This window comes from Ovis canadensis, chromosome 20, assembly GCF_042477335.2.
Source record: "Ovis canadensis isolate MfBH-ARS-UI-01 breed Bighorn chromosome 20, ARS-UI_OviCan_v2, whole genome shotgun sequence".
NCBI lineage: Eukaryota > Metazoa > Chordata > Mammalia > Artiodactyla > Bovidae > Ovis > Ovis canadensis.
In genome coordinates, this window is record NC_091264.1 from 55,046,429 (window position 1) to 55,070,592 (window position 24,164).

Genomic DNA, 24,164 nt, shown 5'->3' on the forward strand with positions numbered 1-24,164 from the left:
TTACCTGTTTGGAGCGCAAAATGGAAAATGTCCTCTCTCTCACACTTTGCCATTTCTGTTCAATCCTAGTAATCCTTCGTCGAAAACTACTAATATTAGCTCCTTCAATTTGAGTCTTTCATGGGCAGAATCAGATGAATTTTAATTCGAAACATAACTTTCTCCACTTTCTGCCCTCGAGAACTGCACGGCAGTATCTCTGTTTCAACATCACGAATTCTTCTTTAATTTCTTATTTCAGTTAGTAAACTTGAAATCTTGCAAGCACATTACCCGCGGTAAGTGTCCTAAGATGCAGCACCTATCTAATAGGGGCTTTGTTATCTTTTTTTTCTCCCCCACCACCCTCCCCATCACTGGCATTTCAAAGTACCATATGGAGATCAGTTGTGTGATAGATTCGTCCTGGTAATTAACATGCTTGTTTGAGGTTATAAAATGTACATCTGAGAAAGCCCAGGGATTTCCCCCAAATATCAACGAACTGCTTGAAGTGGCATTTATTTTTCATTCTGACTTGGTGTTGTGTTTTGTTTTACTGCAGCAGTCTGGAGCAAAATGAAAGAGCTGATGTTGAGGCCTCCCAAGTAGTGCGGCTACAGACCATGAGCAAGAGAGAAGGAGGAGAGCTCAGCCTACACGAACGATCCTGGAACGCACATGGTCTTGGGTAAGTCGGCTTGGCATCCATCAGCTGTAAATTTCATCCATCATCGTTGGTTTGGTGTCCCAGGACATCTTTTTCAAGTTCTCTACAACCCGAGCAACGGGATGTTGAGGAAATGTTGATCAAGTGCCGGAGAGCCGAAAGAACAATGACAGTGACTTAGCGCGTTCGTTTCTGAAATTTGCAGAAGAGTAGGATTTGACCGGAATGCGCTGGTGGTTAGGAAAGACCAGAAAGAACCGAACTAAACACATAGGCAACAGACTTCATCTTCCGTGTATTGCATTTCAGTGGAGAGAATATTGGGTTAATGACAGGCGAGACAGTGGATTTAGTCTAGTGGCACATTTGTTATCCTTCAAGTGACGTATTGGGATGAGCAAGGTGAGAGGCGCTGTGAGTTTCCAGAGCCTATTCAATAGGATCTATTGTGAACCTTTTTAAAAAATATTTATGTATTTATTTGGCTCCACTGGGTCTTAGCTGTGGCCCGTGGGGTCCTTGTTGTGTCTTGCAGGGTCTTGGGTTGGTTCAGTAGCTGTAGCACATGGACTTAGTTGCTCTAGCGGCATGTGGGATCTTAGTCCTCTCACCAGGGATCAAGTCTGAATCCCCTGCGTGGAAGGTGGATTCTTAACCACTGAGCCCCCAGGGAAGTCCCTATTGTGAACCTTTTAACTAAACACGGTGTCCTGGAATGAGTCTTGGTTTGGGAGCGGGTGGGGCGGGGGTGGGGGCGTGGAATGCAAATGTGCCAAGCTATAAGTAAATAATAAATTCCAAACTCAACACCAAAATAATGTGGACTTCCAAGGAAGGTTTATCAGCCTGCTTCAATGTATTTCTTGGAAACAAAGGCCTCAGATGGAAGCCCAGTTCTGCTCACATATCTTGGTGACCTTGGACAACTTATCCACCCTCCTGGACTGAGTCACCTGTAAAAACACCACCGTCTTGAGGGTGTCCAGGGTGGCTTGCAAATGTGAAATTCCACATTTCACATGTGAAAGTGAATGTGAATGTGAAGTTAATGAAATAATTATACCTTTTGACTCTTGCTTCTCTGAATTTATGGGTGCCCTTGGCAAGTCATCATTGGCAGGGGGCTCACTGGACCAGCCGCTGTGAAGAAAAGGATGCAGGCACCTGGGGTTGCTCTTTCCTTCTGTTTGGTGACATAGCCCTTTGGACAAGCAGGCTTTGCAATGTCTGGCTCATAATTTATTCCCTTGCATCATTAAAAAAAAACATGGCGTAGTGCTCTATGAATATAACATTAGAATAAACGAGATAGGTTGCTTTTGAATTCTTATCCTCTAGTTTTCTCTTGGGGGTCTAACTTCTTTCTCTGTGCTCACTGTCACTGTGTCATGGGTTTTCTGCCAGCCCTTTAACCCCGCAGAGCCCCAAACTTTGTTTCATGTTGAATGGAATTTATGATTTCTCTTTCTTACTCGGTATCCCTTATTCTGAAGCAGAGCTGTGAATGACACGTTAAATGATGTTCACATGTCACTCTTGTTAGCGGCTGGCTGGCTGTCAGCCTCAGAGTGGTGCATTATTTGGGTTTCATAACAGCATTTTTTTTTTTCTCTTACAAATGTTATATTACGAAGTGCAGGAAACCACACAAATGTGGCAGAATGAAAAAATGCAAACACAGTGTTATCTGGAGATGCCAGTTTTATGATTTTCCTGGTGACCGTCTCCTCCCTGCAGTCGACGTACAAAGCCTCTCTACCTGTTCGGTGGTGGCCTTGTAACGCCGTCTTCACCTTCTGTTATGCCTTGTGCTGCTGAATGGAGAGGTTGAGTTAAGATGATTGCACGGGGCTGTCTCTTTTTATCGAAGTCCTTCCTGACCACCAAGCCTGGCTCACACTCACAACGTCTGCCCTGAATCCTCAGGACCTAACGACTGGCTTCTCCTTATGAACTCCTGTACCAATGACAGCCTGCATCTTTAAAAAAAAAAAAAAAAAATCCTTGGCTGTGCACCACTCTGGATTGTAGACTTGAGGACAGGAATCAGGTCATAGCCCAGTGGTTCTCAAAGGTGGTCCAAGCCCCAGCACCACCCCCAGCCGGGACGTGTGTATTAAAGCTGCAGATTTAGCAACACTGGGCTCGATGAGTCACAATTTCTGAGGGTGCTTAGCCCAGGAAACTCCTCGCAGAGAGCTCTTCCGCACTGAGGTGTGCGAGTAACTCTCTGAGGCTACTTCTTCATCCTCCTCTTGGTCTCCTTGCCCGCAGCAGGGGGTCCAGATCCGAGCACATCTTAATGTGCCCAGGAAATACTTCCTTGTTGATCTGAGCAGTGTCAAACCATGAGGGTTACAATCGCTCTTCTATCTCCTGACCTTATCAGGATGTGGAGTCAGCGTATTCTCTGAACCCCTGAGAAACCCCTTTGTGTCTAAATGTGTGAAATGTTCCCCTAGGTCAGCGGCTCCTTTAGATACCTTCTGGTTATGTCTCTTGCTGTGTTACCATTGACTCTTGACTGTTCCCTGGTGATGGCAGGAACCCTAACCCCACATCTAGCAGAGCAGAAACATTAGCTTTGGGTGCAGGACTCGATGGAGCCGACAGGATGGGAGAAGGATGGGAGGATGGCGCGGTGCTGTGGTGACTTGGATGCTGTCTCCTTGGCTCCCAGAGCCTCCTCTGCTGCCTGTGGCCATTCGTTTTAATGCTGTTACTTTCAGCTGTTAGGCTAGCAGGTTGTCCGTTTGGGTGGCAGAAGAGCGGTCCCATTGCTGGAAGGGAAAAAGCTGAGCTGCAGTGGACACATGTCAAAGCCCCTGCAATGGTGGTGGCAGATTCAGGATCTGACTCTGACATTGACAGATGGCGATGGTGGCGCTTGGCCCTCTCCTTCCCTCTTCCACATGCAGCCCGGCCTTGGATGATCCAGAGGAGATGTGGTGCTTGCTTCTGGTGCCTCTCCCGAAGGGCTTTGCTGGAGGATCCACAACCGGCAGAGCACCTGATGGCTAGTTCAAGTCAGAAACTAAACTGAAGAACTCGCAGAAGCCTGGCTGGCCTAGGAGGGAACAAGTAAGGGGAATCAGGAAGTGTATTAGCTGCCGGGATAACCACTACCGCAGGCACCAAACACTTTCTGCAGCCTTTCTTCTGACTCTTGCTTTGTCTCAGTTTTTCTTAGCACAGTTGCGCCAAAGCGAAATTAAGCTTGTGTTAAGAGCATATTGGAGCCTGGCGACAGGAAAGCATCTTCTGCTGGGTCTCCACCTAACCTCAGAGCTGGGGGTTTGGTAAGCAGAGAGTGGACCAGAGTGGATGGGGCTTTTTCTCAGATTCTCAGCTAAGGGAAGGAAAGAAATGCATGGGTTTCCAAAGCGGTGTTAAGGGCAAAAGAGGCTTTTTAATATGTGCTTCGTGGAGACCTGACTCGATTTTCCTCTGTGTGACTTCTTCCAGATAAAAGTTACTGATACGAGCATCTTCAAGCCTTTGTTAAAGGCTTTAAGCGATAACCGGGGAGAAAATTAGAGAAATGATAAAGTGTGTGATTTTCACGAAATACCAGGTGCTGGCATTGCTGTTTGGGAAGTCTTTAGCGGTGCCTGGAATATTTCCTTTTAAGGAGCTGTCCACAGTTTGAAAAGAGAAAAAACTGCTTTTAAAAGAGAAAAAACTGCTTTTAAAAGAGATCTGTCTAGTTAGAAACTATGTCATTTGTGCTCTTTAGCACAAGGTAGCCTTGAGAATTGCAGGGGTTCCGAATGGCCATGTAGGCCCTGCTTCTGGAAGGCAGATGGAAGAAAAGAGCAAGCTCAGCAGCCTCCTTGAAGACCATGGTCGGAGAGCTCTCCAAACACATTCTAGTTCAGAGGAGTTAGTTACCTTCAGCGTTGCTGAGCCGCTGGGCGGTAAAGCAGCACCAAGCATGCCTTCGGTGAGATGTGTTACAGTTCGCTCTTCTCCTGATACCATCACGGGCTAATAATTACATCAGCCCTTCAGAGCAGCACAGTTTGGTCTAACTGTGAGTGAAACCACACCAGTTCAGGAAACGCAGTGAATTGTCTTGTAATAGGCATCATCAAAGCCCATGTTGATTGCCATGGAAGGTACCCTTCCTTGGTAACAGTTTGAGAGCTTTGAAGGGAGGTGTTTGCTCTGCCTCAAAAGAAGTTAGAATTAAACGGCCACGTTTGCACACTGTTGGAGTGAAAACTGAAACTCACCCATGTTGGTTCCTGCACGCGCGCGCCCTTCTGAAGGCTTCACTGCTTCAAGGCATCATTATCAGCTCCGCTCAAATGACTAACATTGTTCCCCTTTCTCCGCAGAGTTTAAGGTCACTGGCTTCTGACTTCCTCCCAGATGGCTCTGATTTGAATATTCCAAAGGTGTCTTCACCTTGAGTCTAAACCTGTACCTGTCACTCTCCTGTCTCCCTTTATAGGTTCCTTGTTTAGAGAAACAAGGTCACCAACCAGCTAGTCAGTGAGGCTGGTCACCTCCTCCTCTTCCTGTATGTCATCTCTCGACCACATGCTGTAGTTTTGCCTCTTAAATAGATTACAGACTATCCACTCTTCTTTCCTCACCCCAGTTCTCTTTCAGGCTGTTAGCATCAATTGCCTGGACCAGGGCAGCCACTTCCAAAGCGTATTCTGGCTTTTTTTTTTCTAAGGTTTATTTTACTTTTTAGCTGTGCTGGGTCTTTGTTGCTGTGCATGGACTTTCTCCAGTTGCTGTGAGCAGGGGCCACTCTCTAGTTGCTGTGCATGGACTTCTCATTGCAGTGGCTTTTCTCGTGTTGCAGAACAGGCTCTAGGCACTCAGGCTTCAGTAATTGCAGCCTGTGGACTCACTAGTTGGGGCCTAGTCACTCCATAGCATGTGGGATCTTCCCGGACCAGGGATTAAACCGATGTCCCTTGCTTGGCAAGGCAGATTCTTAACCACTGGACCACCAAGGGAGGCCCCCAAAGAGTATTCTTGCCTCCAGTCTTTCCTTTCTGTATTCCATTCATCCTACTATTTTGAGAATTACCTTCTTAAAGAAAAGGATCTAATTGAATTATTCCTGAAAACCCTTGACAGTGTGTGGAAGTACAGAAGGCTGTTTCTAATACAATGTTAAGTGTAAAATTCGTAATTCAAAATTGCGTACACATATTGGTCGCAAAGTCATGATGGGAATGGGTGCCTGCCAGCGAAGACTAGAAGTGAATACAGCAAACAAGAAAGATGTTTGCAGCGTGAGAGTGATCGGTACTTCTTTCTTTAAAAATAGCTCTCTTGGTATTTTTCATAGTAATGAATGAATAGGATGAAATGCAAGGAAAAATTTAGAGCATTTTCATTAGCTTTTTCTTCCCTATGTGATAATGTGAATTTCGTCGCATGATATTTGAGACCCCCTAGGAACTTATTATCAGCTTAGTGTTTGAACCTCATCTGCCACCCCTCGCATCTCTCCACACACTTCTTTCTACTCTGAACATACTGTGTATTTTAATAATCATGCCTTTCTTCACGTTGATTCTTCAGTGTGAGATTCTGTTTCTCCACCCAGTGGACTCCTCTTTCATTGAGGCCAAATAGAAAAGTCCCCTTTTCCTGCTCAATGTACTGCAGTTCTTTGTTTACAAAGTTATCTCTGTGGGTGGCTCATGACGGTAGAGACTGGTTTATTTTAAACATTGTATTCCAAGTATTAAGCCCATTCCGCCACATAATTTAGCTCAGTACATATTTATGGAAGGTGAGAAGAAAGGAAAAAATTCATTTATGAATATACAAGTAATCCTTCAGGGGAGACGTAACATTTTTCAGATAAGCTCAGTGCTAATTACCTTGTTATAGAAATGATATAAAGGAAATGTTTTAGTTAAATAGTTTTTACAAAAGTTGTTGGATTCAGCATCAGACCATTTTCACTAAAGAAATACGGTGGATCTTTGGTATTTGAAAATTCTGACATCAGGGAGGATCATGTCAGCTTCTCAGTAGCCATATATCTGTGAAGTTACTAGAAATTGCTTATTTAAAAAAAAAACTGTATTATGTCATGAAAAATCATATCAGCCAAATCATAAATCCAAAGAAATAACATATCCAGTGCTGGCAACGTACTATGAATAGGTGGTATTTTTTCCTAAGGGAATTTAAAAAGCCAAGAGTGGATAGCAGGGAAGCATTGATGTAACATTTTCAATTCTGAAAGGCTATTCTGCTCTGGAAATATACTTGTTACTATTTTTTCATTTCTAAGAATTCTATTTGGTTAAAATATCAAAGGAGAAAAAATATCTTGGCTTAAATAGAATGAAAAGTCATCTTCAAAATTAATTTGGCATCCTCAAAATTTCCTTTTCAAATGGGGGAGTAGGATGGTTTTTTAGTGTCACGTGTTAAAAATGCCACTAAAAACATCATCCTTGGCACTTGTCTGCAAGGAATTCAGAATGGGATTTGTTGGAGATGAATGTGTGAGGCATGTTACATATCTTTTTAAAGAATATTTTGTCATCAGGGTAAGAATGTTTAATACTGTATATTATTTTATAACATATAATTTTTCCTATTAATGTTTTAGTTGAGTCAGTAAGCTGGGAATAGAGAATTTCAATTTGAGGTTTGCCAGGTTTTTTTTTAAAAAAGGAACCAAAATGTTTTTATTAATATTAAATAAGTGATATAGCTGTCTACATAAAAGTCCAAGAGGATCTATAGACAAACTATTAGAATTAATGAGTTCTTCAGTAAAATTGAGGTTTGCCAGTTGTTGGTTTTTTTTTTTTTTGCATACTATTCTTACCCAACTTTCAGTTTTCTTGTGTATAAAATTATGCCAAAAGTTGAGCCATCGTTAGATGAGCAGATTTTAAGAAATTGGCCAGTCAACAACATTGACTACTGATGAGATGTGTTAAATGCCACATCACTTCTCAGCCTTGCATGTGAGTTGATCTTTGCTTGCCACAGTGAAGAACCTTTGCTGAATTTTCTTCTTTTCCTGTCCTGTGCATCACGTTCATGTGAAAGCCAGACCCTTTGGCTCTCTAGAAAATGTGTTAAGAAATAGACCAGGGCTTAGGTGGATGAATGCACAGTGTTATTCTCTGCTGCACTGTCCACAGGGCTGTGGCCTTGCCTGGTGACTGCTCCAGTTCATTTAGCAGGAAGTACTGACTGTCGAATTGCCCTTTTGTGAGAGCCAGTCCTCGAAAGCATCCTAACTACCTAGTGACAAAAACTCCAGCAGGCAATAGACAACTGTAAGTGTCATTACAGCTTCGGATGCTACTCGGGGTAGCAGGTGCTTATCTTGAACTGCCCTCTGCAGACCACGTATGTGGGTCTGTGGGCTGGTCCTCTGGCTGTAGTTCCCGGAGATTGCTTACTGTTGGTGAGTGCACGCAGAGGAGTCTGCAACCTAGAGTAGCCCAATCAGGAAGTCCTTTCCTGAGCCTTTAAGGATCTTAATGCAGAACAGGACACCTTGATGGATCTAAAGTTTTAGCACCCAGCCCTGAGAGAACTGATTACAGTCCTTAGAGGTTTTTAAAAATAGGACACAATAAATTGCTATAATGCTGTTGGAAAACAATGTCACGCAGTGTAAGAGCATAGGTTCTTGAGGCAAACTTCCCGAGTCTGAATACAAATCTCCCCCTAACTAGCCGTGTCATGTTCACCAAGTTACTTAACCTCCTTGGGTCTTGGTTCATCCATCCACGGACTAGGAGAAATGAAGCAGCACCTATCAGTTGTGAGAATGAAATGAAAAGTTAAAGCTGTAACAAAATGTTAGCTGTTATTATCCTGTTGGGCTTCCCTTGTGGCTCAGTGGTGCAGAATCTGCCTGCCAATGCAGGAGATGTGGGTTTGATCCCTGGGTGGGGAAGACCTCCTGGAGAAGGAAACGGTAACCCTCTTCAGTATTCTTGCCTGGAGAATTCCATGGACAGAGTGGCCTGGAGGGCTACAGTCCACGGGATCACAAAGAGTTGGAGATGACTTAGTGACTAAACAACAGTGTTATCATGTTACTGTATTCAGTTGGACTGGTCCTCATTTGGTAATCAAACTTTTCCAACCTTTGCCTTCCTTCAAACTGAGTTTATGAATTTACAGTCAGTTGTGGAGGGGGAAACTCACGAGTGAGTTCAGTTAGGGAAGGTGAGGAAATGCTGTGAGAAAACAGAGAAGTGAGAGACTTGGGCTCCTTGCTGGTGGAGGATCTGGAGGAGGCGTTCTGAGCCCGACATGGAAACGAGCTCGGATCCCAGATGGCAGAGGTGAGGAGGGACAGGCATTGTGTGCCAGAGGATCCCCAGGGACTGGTTTGGGTCCAGGGTAAGGTGTGTGAGGTGGAATAACGAGAGCTTGGGAGGAAAGAGGCTGATTTAATAATGGTGATGATGATGATACTAATTAATGTGAATTACTAATTAAATAGCCACCTTACACCAGCCTGTGTGATTGGTGCTTTACATAAATTAGCTCTGATCGCAATTCCCTGCAACGTAGGTATCCCCATTTTACAGATGAACATTTGAATTACTCTTATATTAAGGTCAGAATATCTCCTGAAGTGGTGGAGAGCCATCGAAGGTTTGGGGATGGGAGAGGGTTGTGATCAGACTTAGCCAAAATTTACTTATCTGCTGTTAGACTCGAAGTTTCTCGAAATTAAAGACATGATTTACACCTCCCTGTGTTGCTTGTGAGCAATAGCACTAACCCTTTAAAATGGTGGATATTCCATAAATACTGGTTGAGTCTCTTTTAAAAGCTTCCTCAGCAAAACCTGGGAGACACATTTTGTACATTTTCCCCTTTAAGGAGAAAACTAAGAATACTTTACACATCAGTTTCTTTGTGTCTGTACCTATTTCATCTCAGCTGATCCTCACACACACACAATTGAAGGACAATGGGTGTGACTTTTACATTCAAATGATATGCTGTTATAAAGGATGAGGTTACTGGTGTTGAAGGGTATCACATGGGCTTATAGGAATAAAGCTAGGATTCCAACCCTGGTCTCTCCCCGACCCCCTGCCTGTACCCTGCCATCACCCCCTACCTCTTTATAACACTTCTGATTTCCAATCTCCACTTGGGTGGTTTCTTCCACTGGTTTAAGGGCACTTGGCTTGCACTCTGCTCCTTTCAGAGAAACTAGAGCCCTTCAAGGACCTAATCTACTTGGTTGGAATTGATGAGAAAGGGATTATTTTCAACTGTCTTCAGGACCAGCATCCTTTTTCAATGATGCTGCTGGCAGGTGGCCATTTCTGGGAGGTCATCAAATTAGCCACTTGGGTAAGGGCCTTGTGCCCTGTGCTGGGTGGTCATGTAGACAGAACTTGCTCTTCATAGTAAAATAGACTTTTAGAGTGAGTACATTGCAGGAACGCTAAATGCTTTGCTTCTTTTGCCTGATTGAAACCAAATTTATGATACTAAAAAACACTTAGTAATGGGCACAGAGCGGCGTTCGCTTCCAAATCCGTCTGAAACTTGCAGTGACATTTAGTGAAAGGGGAAGTTCAATTCTGATCATCAAAGGTCACGGCCAGTGAACCTACAAGCGCATATTGTACGAATTCAACCCAAATCCGTATTTATTAACTTGACAAATTTTGGAGTGCTTATCTGCTCTATGAAATTGAGTAAGAGCCTGCAGATCAGATCTGCTTAATGCATTTAAATCAGGACTTCTGAATGCTTGCCTCCCGTGCTGGTGCCAATGTTCAGAGGCTTAGCTCAGCTGCAGCTGTCCCCCTCTTTGCAGGAGTGGACGTTTCTCCATTTCCTGATGAGCATCCACACTGGCCTCATCCTTTCCCTTGCTTGTCCTACCCTCATCCAATTGAGAGAGTCAGGGAACCAACAGCATTGTCTCCTGGGAACCCAGCCATCAATCCAGCATGTGTCCTGAATTTTATGTTTAAATATACTATATATATATATATATATATATATCAGGGGCTTCCCAGGTGGCAATAGTGGTAAAGAACACACCTGCCATGCAAGAGAGAGTTAAGAGAGGTGGGTTCGATTCCTGGGTTGGGAAGATCCCTGGAGGATGGCGTGGCAACCCATTCCAGTATTCATGCCTGCAGAATCCCATGGATAGAGGAGCCTGGCTACAGTCCATAGGGTTGCACAGAGTTGGACACGACTGAAGCAACTTAGCACACACACACACACACACACACACACACATTTAATTGAGTGAGTATATGTAACATAAAATTGGCCACTTAACCAATTTTAAGTGTAATAACGCAGTGGTATTAAGTACATTCACAATATTGTGCAGCCATCAGCACTGTTCATTTCCAGAGGTCTTTCATCTTCCCAAAAAGAAATTCTGTACCTATTAACCACGAACTCCCTATTCCTTCCTCTCCCAGCTCCTAGTGCCCTCTACTCTACTTTCTACCTCTAGGAGTTGGCCGACTTTGGGTACCACTTCTACCTGGAATCATATGATATTTGTCCTTTTGTGTCGGGCCCTTAGTTTAATTTTTAACACAGCGTTTCAAGCATACTTTTCTGTGTATTTGTTTTCACTATTATATTGTGTCAATAATCATCCACAAGATATAATTCTCTTTCTAATTTCACAGATGAGGTCCTATGAGAATATGGGTAAAGGAAGATATGGGAAAATTTTTTTCTCATTAGTTCAGTTCAGTTCAGTCACTCAGACGTGTCTGACTCTTTGCGATCCCATGAACTGCAGCATGCCAGGCCTCCCTGTCCATCACCAATTCCCGGAGTTTACTCAAACTCATGTCCATCGAGTCGGTAATGCCATCCAGCCATCTCATCCTCTGTCATCCCCTTCTCCTCCTGCCCCCAATCCCTCTCAGCATCAAAGTCTTTTCCAATGAGTCAACTCTTCGCATGAGGTGGCCAAAGTACTGGAATTTCAGCTTTAGCATCAGTCCTTCCAGTGAACACCCAGGACTGATCTTCAGAATGGACTGGTTGGATCTCCTTGCAGTCCAAGGGACTCTCAAGAGTCTTCTCCAACACCACAGTTCAGAAGCATCAATTCTTCAGTGTTCAGCTTTCTTCACAGTCCAACTCTCACATGCATACATGACCACTGGAAAAACCATAGCCTTGACTAGATGGACCTTTGTTGGCAAAATAATGTCTCTGCTTTTCAATATGCTATCTAGGTTGGTCATAACTTTTCTTCCAAGGAGTAAGCGTCTTTTAATTTCATGGCTGCAATCACCATCTGCAGTGATTTTGGAGCCCCCCAAAATAAAGTCTGATACTGTTTCCACTGTTTCCCCATCTATTTTCCATGAAGTGATGGGACCAGATGCCATGATCTTTGTTTTCTGAATGTTGAGTTTTAAGCCAGCTTTTTCACTCTCCTCTTTCACTTTCATCAAGAGGCTTTTTAGTTCCTCTTCACTTTCTGCCATAAGGGTGGTATCATCTGCATATCTGAGGTTATTGAGATTTCTCCCAGCAATCTTGATTCCAGCTTGTGCTTCTTCCAGCCCAGCATTTCTCATGATGTACTCTGCATAGAAGTTAAATAAGCAGGGTGACAATATACAGCCTTGACGTACTCCTTTTCCTATTTGGAACCAGTCTGTTGTTCCATGTCCAGTTCTAACTGTTGCTTCCTGACCTGCATACAGGTTTCTCAAGAGGCAGGTCAGGTGGTCTGCTATTCCCATCTCTTAAGGAATTTTCCACAGTTTATTGTGATCCACACAGTCAAAGGCTTTGGCATAGACAATAAAGCAGAAATACATGTTTTTCTGAAACTCTCTTGCTTTTTTCGTGATTCAGTGGATGTTGGCAATTTGATCTCTGGTTCCTCTGCCTTTTCTAAAACCAGCTTGAACATCTGGAAGTTCACGGTCCACATATTGCTGAAGCCTGGCTTGGAGAATTTTGAGCATTACTTTACTAGCGTGTGAGATGAGTGCAATTTTGCGGTAGTTTGAGCATTCTTCGGCATTGCCTTTCTTTGGGATTGGAATGAAAACGGACCTTTTCCAGTCCTGTGGCCACTGCTGAGTTTTCCAAATTTGCTGGCATATTGAGTGCAGCACTTTCACAGCATCATCTTTCAGGATTTGAAATAGCTCAACTGGAATTCCATCACCTCCATGAGCTTTGATCATAGTGATGCTTTCTAAGGCCCACTTGACTTCACATTCCAGGATGTCTGGCTCTAGGTGAGTGATCACACCATTGTGATTATCTGGGTCTTGAAGATCTTTTTTGTATAGCTCTTCTGTGTATTCTTGCCACCCCTTCTTAATATCTTCTGCTTCTGTTAGGTCCATACCATTTCTGTCCTTTATTGAGCCCATCTTTGCATGAAATGTTCCCTTGGTATCTCTCATTTTCTCGAAGAGATCTCTAGTCTTCCCCATTCTGTTGTTTTCCTCTATTTCTTTGCATTGATCACTGAGGAAGGCTTTCTTATCTCTGCCTGCTATTCTTTGGAACTCTGCATTCAGATGCTTATATCTTTCCTTTTCTCTTTTGCTTTTCGCTTCTCTTCTTTTCACAGCTATTTGTAAGGCCTCCGCAGACAGCCATTTTGCTTTTTTGCATTTCTTTTCCATGGGGATGGTCTTGATCCCTGTCTCCTGTACAATGTCACGAACCTCCATCCATAGTTCATCAGGCACTCTATCAATTCTAGTCCCTTAAATCTATTTCTCACTTCCACTGTATAATCATAAGGGATTTGATTTAGGTCATACCTGAATGGTCTAATGGTTTTCCCTACTTTCTTCAATTTAAGTCTGAATTTGGCAATAAGGAGTTCATGATCTGAGCCACAGTAGAAAATAACATTTCTAAGACAAAATTCTGATTTCTGTTGGGTAGTTAGTTTCACATTCCCTCTTGATTCTTCCTCGCTTTGGTTTTAGCCCCTTTTTGGCTTAAATTCTTTGCAGAATTTCCTCAAGCAGGCTTGCATTTCTGTAGTACCTACTAAGAAGAGTTCAGAATTTTTTAGATTCCATCTTTTGATGGCCATGCCTTTTCTTCTGCTTTTGGGCGATTTTTAAATGAATCATTCTGTCTACCTGCCTCTGTCCAACAACAAGCAGAAACATGTGAATCATGCTGCTGTTGGAAAATTGGTGAATCATTGCCTTCCTTTGCGGTGATAATTACGCAAAGTAGAAGTATTCCTTTTTGCATAGAGGCAGAAGCAGTGTCAGTTTATTGCAGCAGTGAGATTGTAGTAGAGGTGAACATCATTCTTCTTCTATTTACATCTTTAATGAGCCGCAATTAAAAGTAGTGAGTTGGCGTGGCGGAGTGATTGTGTTATTTTCAGATTTCTATTCTAGCCGCTAGTGCTGATCTCAGCGACACTCCACTGGCACCCTGGAGCTCCGAGAGCCTGAACAAAGAAAGCCCGGAAGGGGCTAATCTACTTCCTGAAAGTTAATGGAACAGGAATGACCTTCTGCTGGCCTAAGGTGGACATTTGCCTCAAAGCCCAGAAGCCTGTGATTCTCGAATCTTCTTTCAGGGTACATGTTTTTCTTATGGTGAAAAAGAGCTCTATGGATTGATTTCATGTTGAGGTGCTCAGAGTTTTTCTCTGTTCTCATATTCTCGGCCATAAATAAGATGCCATAGAGGACTCTCCCTGCCCTGGGTTCCCAGTGCGGGGCGGTGGCTGGACACCATGTGTTGTAAATGGTCCTTTCCCCAGCTTCACCTAAGCTCGTTGATTTCAGAGGCGCTGTTCCAACCCACGTTGTCCACATTTAATTGTAACCACTGTGTTTAGCTACATGGTGACTCAAGATACTCTCTTAGGTACCTTTAGCTGGGTTTCCAGACAGTAGGCATGGCTGCCTAATCCATTACTGTGGACGTCAGGTTTTCCTGCCACAGTAGTAAAGCTGCATACTGGAATTCACTTAGCAGCTTGTCTAAAACACACTGTGTAAACATTTCTCCCGTGGCCACCTGAACTCAGCAAAAATGTGTGTTAAAGTATTTACGATATGCTTGATGCTGAAGAGGGCTGTAGTGAACTATGTAGATCTTGGCCTCTGACAGGCATCCCCGCCGTGCCCCCCTGAGTTGCTCAAATACACGTGAGCGTGTTACAGACCAGGCACAGTTGTCTGCAAGCTAATGCCACTTCAACTTCATAGCCTCTCACTTGTACAGACCCCTTCTAAGGCCCAGTGTTGAATTTTATGCAGATAATTTTGTGAACTCTTTGTTTAAAGACCCACTCCTGTCCCTATTCACCCCTCTGTCCCTTATCTAACTTTATCAGCTTCAGACCCCAAACACTAGATCCACCTCTGATTAGGAATATGTATACACGTGCCTATCTGTGTGCATGTGATCAGTTGTATCCGACTCTTTGCAACCCCATTAACTGTAGCCAGCCAGGCTTCTCTGTCCATGGAACTTTCCAGACAAGAATACTGGAGTTGGTTGTCATTTCCTCTTTCAGGGGATCTTCCCGACCCAGCAAGATCAAACCCACATCTCCTGCATTGGCAGGTGGATCCTTTACCAGTCATCCACCTGGGAAGCCCAAATTTCTGTGTGCATGCATGTACCTATGAGTATATTAATTAAATATATTCATTTTTCCTTTATACTAGTATATGAAATTACCCTGAATCTGCCAGGCCACATAGTGGGACAGTGAAGAGGCTGGGCATAGCCTGTAGTGTCTTTACCAGTTGTTTCCAAGGAAATTTATATCTTGGGCACTTAGCAAATAATAATGCATTTAACTGATAGGAACTGTTTCCTAAGTTTCCCAAACGGATGACTAACAGTTATGATTCACATATTCCTGGGAATCTCCCTCCCCACAGCTTGCCATTTGCCTGGAGCATGTACAGTATATCAGAGTTTCTTAGGTGTTTAGTATATACCTTCTCTTATCCCCAAGCCACCTAAATAAAAATTAATTTAATGGCTATTTTGCAAAATGTTTTTTTTCCTAGCTTGACATGGTTAGTTGAAGGTAAATTATTCTCCCTGCTAAGCAGTTTCTTGTTCCAGGTAACTTTGATTTGAGAAGCAGCTGTTGATTTCTAGTATGCTAAATTCGTTTCTTTCTTTGAGTTCTTTTATTGTTCCCAGTCTGTTGTTAGGAGTAAAACAGCTAATTTAGTTTAGATTATTTTTTTAATGCCTCTGGCATTCAAAGTATGACATTTCCTGCTGAACTAGCATTGTGATGGCCTGAGAGAAAAAGACCCCAACAAAATATAACCCATTTTTAAAAAAAGAAGAATTAAGTATTGTGTTGGCAAAAAAATTGTTTGGATTTTTTTAATGGAGAAACCCAAATGAACTTTTTGGCCAACCCAAACCTGTCTGTAAAAAAGGTTTTAAATCAGTTCATGATATTATTGATTAGCCATTTAACTTGCTTATTAGTCAGAAATCTTAGGGAGATGTGATGTCATGAACTGCTACGAGTGAACGGCAGTTGGTGTGAGCAGAGTTTGCCTATATGTGAGGCAGAGCAGGGTGACCGTGGAGTAGAAACAGCCAAATATATTTAGTCCTCCTGGAGCAAGGAGGCCTGTTTCAGTGGGCTGCTTGACAACACAGTTTATCTTCATGACTTGGCAATCTCTGAGTCTGGGAAGGGCTGGGAATGGAAGCAGCGAGCAGGCAGGGTGCTGCAGAGTTGGAAACTAGATTGCTTTGGGAGGAGGGGACTGGGCACACAGTCCAGGTCTTGGTTCTTGCTCAGTTCTTGCTCCTACTTTTGTGACCTTTAAATGACTAACCTCTCCAAAGCAGTCTCCTTCTCTATAGGGGGGAGGTCAATAGGAGCCTGGATAGTTCTGGGAGGTTGCCTTGGCCTGGGACAGTCTGTATCTGAAGATTAAGAGAGACATGAGACTTCACAGACGAAGTCTCTGCGAAGCAGGTGGCAGGCAGGCAGAAATGAAGAGGGCGGTCTAGCACACGGGGTAAAAATACTCTCCGTGTAAATTCAGGTGGATGTCTCTCTCCACAGGCAGGAGAACTGAATACTGCTGGGGTTAGGGCTGAGACCTGGGCTAACTTGCTCACACCTGGAAAACACCTTTCAAGGAACTGTATTTCTCTTGCATAGGAGGTGCTCCTTGCCCTTTCCCCAGCACAAGGGGCTGAGCTCTGTCCCTATGTGCGGTGCTGGGCTGCTTCCGTGCCTCCTTCTCACTTTTTCTTCAGTCTTTATCTTCAGGATGCTTCTGGAGATGTTTGGGGGCCCTCGTAGATCTTTTTTCTTATTCCAAAGCCTTCTTACAATTCCTTTCTCTGAAGATTCAGGAGTATTTATTTATCTTACCACTGTCCTCCTTAAATAGTCAGATACTATTGTACTTGTTTTCGCCCAAACTCACACATGGGAATGAGCTTTTGTAATCAGCAGTGTAGGTTGAGTCTGAAATACCTGAATCCTTGCCAAGCTGCTGCTTAGTTGTTCAGTTAACACTTACTGAACTTCTGTCACGTCCTCATCTTCTGGGCTGTGTGGAAGAATAGCTCCTTTTCTCAAGAGTTTAGTAATCAAGTGGTGGAGACCAATGCAAATGGGCGCACGAGTAAGACAGTAGCAGTATAACAGTCGCGCTGTTGAAAGCATAGATACTTTCTGAGTGCTTACCATGCACCCAAAGTACTGTGCTAAGCACGCTGCATGCTCTAAGTGTGTATGTCTGCATACACACACACATTAAAGATAAATGTTTAATTCTCACAACGACTCTCTGATATAGGTATTGCTGTCATCTGCCTTCTGCTGGTGAAAAGACTATGGCCAGGAAAGAAGAAAACTGCCCAAAGTTATAGATTGAGCATGAGTTGGGATGACTGTGTTTTTTTGTGTGTGTTTATAATTTGATTTATTGTTTTGGCTGTGCTGGCTCTCTTTCTCTAGTTGTGGCTATTCTCTAGTTGCGGTGTGCACACTTCTCCTTGCAGTGACTTCTCCTGTTGCAGAGAAGGGGCTGTAGAACACACAGGCTCAGTAGTTGTGGTATGTGGGCTTAGCTGCCCTGCAGCATGTGGTATCTTAGTTCCTGGACTAGGCACCAAACCCATGTCCCCTGCATTGGCAAGTGGATTCTTAACCAGTGGACCACCAGGGAAGTCCCTGGATTAATGTTTTTGCTATAGAAACATCTATGTCAGTGGGAAATAAGAGCTAAGTCTATTGCTTGTGTGGATGTGAGAGCTAGAGAGGGTTCGTTTAGATGGGATTAAGGGAGAGGGTGGTTTAAACTGTGTTTCATAGGAGGAAAGAGTCCTGATGGCGTGATGTGGAGGACAAAGGGGCATTTGATGCTGGAGACGATTGCTTGTGAGGATCGGAGATCCAGAAGCTGGACAACAAATAGGTGTGTTTAGTTGGAGTGAAGGGCCTCCCTCCCTATGCCGTCAGCTGGGTGATCCAAATTCAGTGAGCAAAGAGTTACTCTGTGGGCTGTGGTGCAGGCACTGCCGGAATTAGTAGCAGGTCAGCACCTTATGAAGTCTCTCCAGGGTGTAAAGACATGTTTTCAACAGAAATGTGTTAGGTCTGCAAAGCAAATCAAGTGCAAGCCTTAATGTCCTGCCCTTAGGAGATTTCTCCTTGGGTTCTCTCCACCGGTTGACATGAGCTTCACACTCTAGCTTTGAGCTGTCACCATCTTCACTTCAGTTTCCATTAATTAGCTTCCAGTCTTAGGTCTGTAATCACTTGGAGCTGTTTAGGATCCTTGCTCCAGCCCCTCCTGGACAGCGGGAGATATTTGCCTTTTCCAACATATCTGCTTGCCCTAGCAGCCACTGCCGACACACTCTGGTCAGGCAGGTGCCTCTGGGGGAGGGGTGTGTAGCAGCATCTGTGGGCAAACTCAGGACGCAGTGGCAGCCCCTTGAGGGCTCCAGATGGTTGGCATTGGGTAAGAGATTTAAACTTGGGCAAGACCTGGAAGCAAACGGGCGACCTGGATTTGTGGGTGCTTGGGGAAAAAAATAAAACAAGGAACTGTAGCTGTAGGAGGTCATGTTTGTTTCCCAGGTTTTTCCCTCCTAAACTGGAACAAGGAAAAAAAAAAAAAAAGCAATGGAGGGAATTTCCCTAGGCTTGTCAATGGCTGGTTTGTTTGTCTAATTAATTAATGAACTAATTACTTTGCTTATAATCCTCCTTGTTTGGAAAAGATTTATGGCTGTGCCTTAAATCTCTTAAATCTATCAAACAAGAAAGTCTTATGAAGTGGCCAGGTTAGCGAGCTATCTATGCCTCTTTTTAACAAAAACATTTAATAAGAAATTCAATATCAATGTGCATGCTTGCTAAATATCTTCAACCGTGTCTGACTGTTGTGACCCCATGGACTGTAGCCTGCCAGCCTCCTCTGTCCATGGGATTCTCCAGGCAGGAATACTGGAGTGGGTTGTCATGCCCTCCTCCAGGGGATCTTCCCGACCCAGGGATCGAACCCAGGTGTCCTGCATTGGCAGGCGGATTCTTTACCACTAGCGCCACCTGGGAAGAAATTCTAAAAATGAGTGCCCTGCAATGGCACCCCACTCCAGTACTCTTGCCTGGAAAATCCCATGGACGGAGGAACCTGGTAGGCTGCAGTGCATGGGGTCCCTAGGAGTCGGACACGACTGAACGACTTCACTTTCACTTTCACTTTCACGCATTGGAGAAGGAAATGGCAACCCACTCCAGTGTTCTTGCCTGGAGAATCCCAGGGACTGGGGAGCCTGGTGGGCTCCCGTCTCTGGGATTGCACAGAGTCGGACACGACTGAAGCGACTTAGCAGCAGCATGTATTGGCAGTTCTCATCTATTTTCCACTTTTAAAAAATATGCTTTTCTTTTAAACTTCAGATTGTCTAGCAGTTTCACATTTTCTGGTTTCTGTTGAGGCTGGTGTTTGTGAAACTGTAGTGCTGACATGGTAACTCTTGGGTTTTGTTTTCCTGAAAGCCCCTCTTGCCTTTTGGAGCACTGTGAATGGGACCCTTACTGCCTCCTCCACCCCCGCTACCCGGGTTTTATTATCTGCTCTTGCTGTGTTTTGTTGCTTGGCTTCTTGGAAGCTTAAGCAGTTCTGGGTCATTGACAAAAATCTTGCCTGTAGGAATTCAGCTCAGAAGAAATTGAAGAGAGCAAAGACTCAGTGTCTTCCTCCTAATCTCATGGGAATAAGCGTGTAACCTAGCATTTACCTTCTGTCTTTTCAGGCATGTTGCCACATGTGTCCTTCTCACAGCCATTTGTGTGCCTGTATTGACAGGGGAGCAGATTTTGCCGGCCACGCTCGCTGGGTGATGAGACACTCACTCCCTCTCTCGCTGTTCCAGGATGTTTCCAGCCTGCAGGGCACAGGCCAGGGGCTGGGCCTTCCTTAAGGAGACAGTGAAGGGGGCTGAGTGAATGAGGCAAATCTACTTGTCGAAGGCTTCCCTGGTGGCTCAGATGGTAAAGAATCTGCCTGCAGTGCAGGAGACCCGGTTTGAGCCCTGGGTTGGGAAGGTCCCCTGGAGAAGGAAATGGCAACCCACTCCAGTATTCTTGCCTGGGAAATCCCATGGATGGAGGAGCCTGGCAGGCTACAGTCCATGGGGTTGCACAGAGTCGGACACGACTGAGCAGCCAACCCTTACTTATTCCTTTTCGACCAAAGGAAACAGAAGAGGAAGGAACTTGATCCTTTGCTGGGTACAACACTAGAAGCATGGCCTACAACCTCTATTTAAACCCAAACCCCACCCGCGCCCCGCCCCAGGAGGCGAGCCTTACTGCTTTTGTTTCTCGAAGATAGAAGACCATTCATCACGCTGAAGCTCAGTCGCTTCAGTCCTGTCTAGACTCTTTGCAACCCCATGGACTGCAGCCTGCCACGCTCCTCTGTTGATGGGATTCTCCAGGCAAGAATACTGGAGTGGGTTGCCATGCCCTCCTCCAGGGGATCTTCCCAACCCAGGGCTCAAACCAGTGTCTCTTACGTCTGCTGCATTGACGGGCGAGTTCTTTACCGCTAGGGACACCTGAGAAGACCAGGGTTAGGGAGAAAGATTAATAGCTGCCCCCCTGAGAGACAGAATAAGGACTCGAAACCAGCGCTGTCTGAAGTTAAACTCACACTCTTCTTTCAAGCATTAGAGCTTCTCCTCTCTTCCTCTTTCCTTCTGATGTCCTGTGTGCTTAGTCATGTCAGCCTGCAACCCCATGGACTATATAGCCCACCAGGCTCCTCTGTCCATGGAATTCTCCAGGAAGGAATACTGGAGTGGGTTTCCACTTGTTTTTGGTTATTTGATGGAGAACTGAAGAATTGTTCAGCAGATAGATAGGGAAAATAAGTCAAGGTAGCTGAAACGAAACTGTTGTTGACTGACCTTTCTAACGCAAGTCTGTGGCTGAGAAGAGAGGTTCACAGTCAATCACCTTGGGATTTCAGAGCACTGATTTTAATCATAATAATAATAATAATTGAGAACTAAGGAGAGGAGTAAAGTAATGCTCAAAATTCTCCAAGCCAGGCTTCAGCAATACGTGGACCATAAACTTCCAGATGTTCAAGCTGGTTTTAGAAAAGGCAGAGGAACCAGAGATCAAATTGCCAACGTCCGCTGGATTATCGAAAAAGCAAGAGAATTCCAGAAAAACATCTATTTCTGCTTTATTGACTATGCCAAAGCCTTTGACTGTGTGGATCACAATAAACTGTGGAAAATTCCTTAAGAGATGGGAATAGCAGACCACCTGACCTGCCTCTTGAGAAACCTGTATGCAGGTCAGAAAGCAACAATTAGAACTGGACATGGAACAACAGACTGGTTCCAAATAGGAAAAGGAGTACGTCAAGGCTGTATATCGTCACCCTGCTTATTTAACTTCTATGCAGAGCACATCATGAGAAATGCTGGGTTGGAAGAAACAGAAGCTGGAATCAAGATTGCCGGGAGAAATCTCAATAACCTCAGATATGCCGATGACACCACCCTTATGGCAGAAAGTGAAGAGGAACTAAAAAGCCTCTTGACGAAAGTGAAAGAGGAGAGTGAAAAAGTTGGCTTAAAGCTCAACATTCAGAAAACGAAGATCATGGCATCTGGTCCCATCACTTCATGGGAAATAGATGGGGAAACAGTGGAAACAGTGTCAGACTTTATTTTTTGGGGCTCCAGAATCACTGCAGATGGTGACTGCAGCCATGAAATTAAAAGACGCTTACTCCCTAGAAGAAAAGTTATGACCAACCTAGAGAGCATATTAAAAAGCAAAGACATTACTTTGCCAACAAAAGTCTGTCTAGTCAAGGCTATGGTTTTACCAGTGGTCATGTATGGATGTGAGAGTTGGACTGTGAAGAAAGCTGAGCGCCGAAGAATTGATGCTTTTGAACTATGGTGTTGGAGAAGATTCTTGAGAATCCCTTGGACTGCAAGGAGATCCAACCAGTCCATTCTAAAGGAGATCAGCCCTGGGTGTTCTTTGGAAGGAATGATGCTAAAGCTGAAACTCCAGTACTTTGGCCACCTCATGCAAAGAGTTGACTCATTGGAAAAGACTCTAATGCTGGGAGGGATTAGGGGCAGGAGGAGAAGGGGACGACAGAGGATGAGATGGCTGGATGGCATCACCGACTTGATGGACATGAGTTTGAGTGAACTCCAGGAGATGGTGATGGACCGGGAGGCCTGGCATGCTGCAGTTCATGGGGTCGCAAAGAGTCGGACACGACTGAGCAACTGAACTGAAGGAGAGGAGGGTCCTACAAAATGTGGATCATGAAACCAAGAGTCTGACTGAGGAGTAGTGAGGAGGAAATCCAGTTAAGATATTGATGGAAAGTCCAGCGAGATGCCCAGAGGAGATGTGGGACAGATGATTTAGCTCTGGACTGATGTGAGATGTGGACTTGTGAGCCCTATGTGATCTGAGTAGTTTGAATCATTTCCAGAGCTGACCAGAGTGTGACACCAATTATCTAGGGGTCTCAGGTGGCAAATATGGGTGCCACTGAGTGGAACAGGTAGTGAGATGTGCACCCAGGACTGACAAGATGTAGCCATCTTTCTGTATACCTTCTGAAGTGTTATGGTCATGATACTGGCAGAGTTTGCACCATTGGATATGCAGGGCACTGGAAGGAAGCCTGGGCTTGGGGGTCCATGAGCGAGACAGGAATTCAAATCCAGTCTGCATTTGTTAGTGACCACGAGACCCTGGGCAAGCTGCTTCCATCTCTCAGCAGTGAACCTGGGATAATAATTGTGCTTCATATGACTGCTTCTGCCACACTGAGCAGTGTCCAGAAGTTACCATCATCATCCAGGAGCATGTATTATTATCTAAGAGAAACTAAGAGCACAGTGGTCTTTTTGTTTTTGGTGTCATAAAGGCTATGGGCTTCCTTGGTGGCTCAGACAGTGAGGAATCTGCCTTCAGTGTGGGAGATGTGGGTTTGATCCCTGGGTTGGGAAGTTCCCCTGGAGAAGGGAGTGGCTACACACTCCAATATTCTTGCCTAGAGAATTCAATAGACAGAGAAGCCCGAGGGTTGCCAAGTCCATGGGGTTGCAAAGAGTCAGACACAACTGAACTAACGCTAACTAAAGGCTATGGTATACCAATGAAAGCCTCCCTCATAAGTCAGCAAGAGAAATCCTTGACATTTCTGCGACAACAAAAATGTAAATTAGCAAAGATGCAAATTACCTCTTCGTGCACTTTGGGCGGACATATAAGCCATTTACATAATGAAACCTCTCTATTGTTATTTCTGTTAAAAGCCATACTTCTGAGTATCAATCTGACCATTTTGTATTTAGAATCATTCTGTGAACAGACCCCTTTTATTGACTTGTCTTCTTACGTCTTCTGACAAGTATCATTATCTTCTTACTTTCTAGCGTTTCTAATTTCATGAACTCCTTGAATGTTAGTTTACTACCTAAGCAGCTCATTTTAAATAATGCATTATTTTAATGTCAGCGCTTAGGAGGTAAGATCGTTGCTTATTTTCTCCGGTGCAGATTTACAGAGGAGCATAAAATGCTCTGGTCAGCCTGGTGCTTGGAGAGTGAGGCTCTCTACCTTTATGTATGGAAGTGATTGCTTCTGCCAGCTTTTTTCTAATGAATCCCTTGTGAGTCACCCTACTCCGTCCTTCAGCACATGTTTGTGTGGACATTTGGCCCACACTGTCCTGTACTCACTTGGGCCCTTGGGTTTCTTTATCTGTGTGTGAGATATGGGCTTCCTCGGTGGCTTAGTGGTAAAGAATCTGCCTGCAATGCAAGAGATGCGTGTTTGATCTCTGAATTGGGAAAATCTCCTGGAGGAGGAAAAGGCAACGCACTTCAGTATTCTTGCCTGGAAAAGTCCATGGACAGCGGAGCCTGGCGGTCTACAGTCCATGGGATTGCAAATACCTGGACACTGAGTCTTTGCTCAGCTATGACTTAGCAACTGAGCACATACACATACATGTGAGGT

General features: G+C 44.3%; 1 protein-coding gene across 13 annotated transcripts in view; it reads left to right on the forward strand.

Moving 5' to 3' along the window:
- The window catches only part of ATXN1 (ataxin 1), a 421,390-nt gene that overhangs the window by 110,284 nt on the left and 286,942 nt on the right, over window positions 1–24,164 (forward strand). For all 13 annotated transcript variants that reach the window (XR_011251314.1, XR_011251315.1, XR_011251313.1 and 10 more), the window contains one exon: window positions 545–670. The gene's annotated coding sequence lies outside the window, so the exon portion shown is untranslated. The remainder of the gene's footprint in view (window positions 1–544; window positions 671–24,164) is intronic.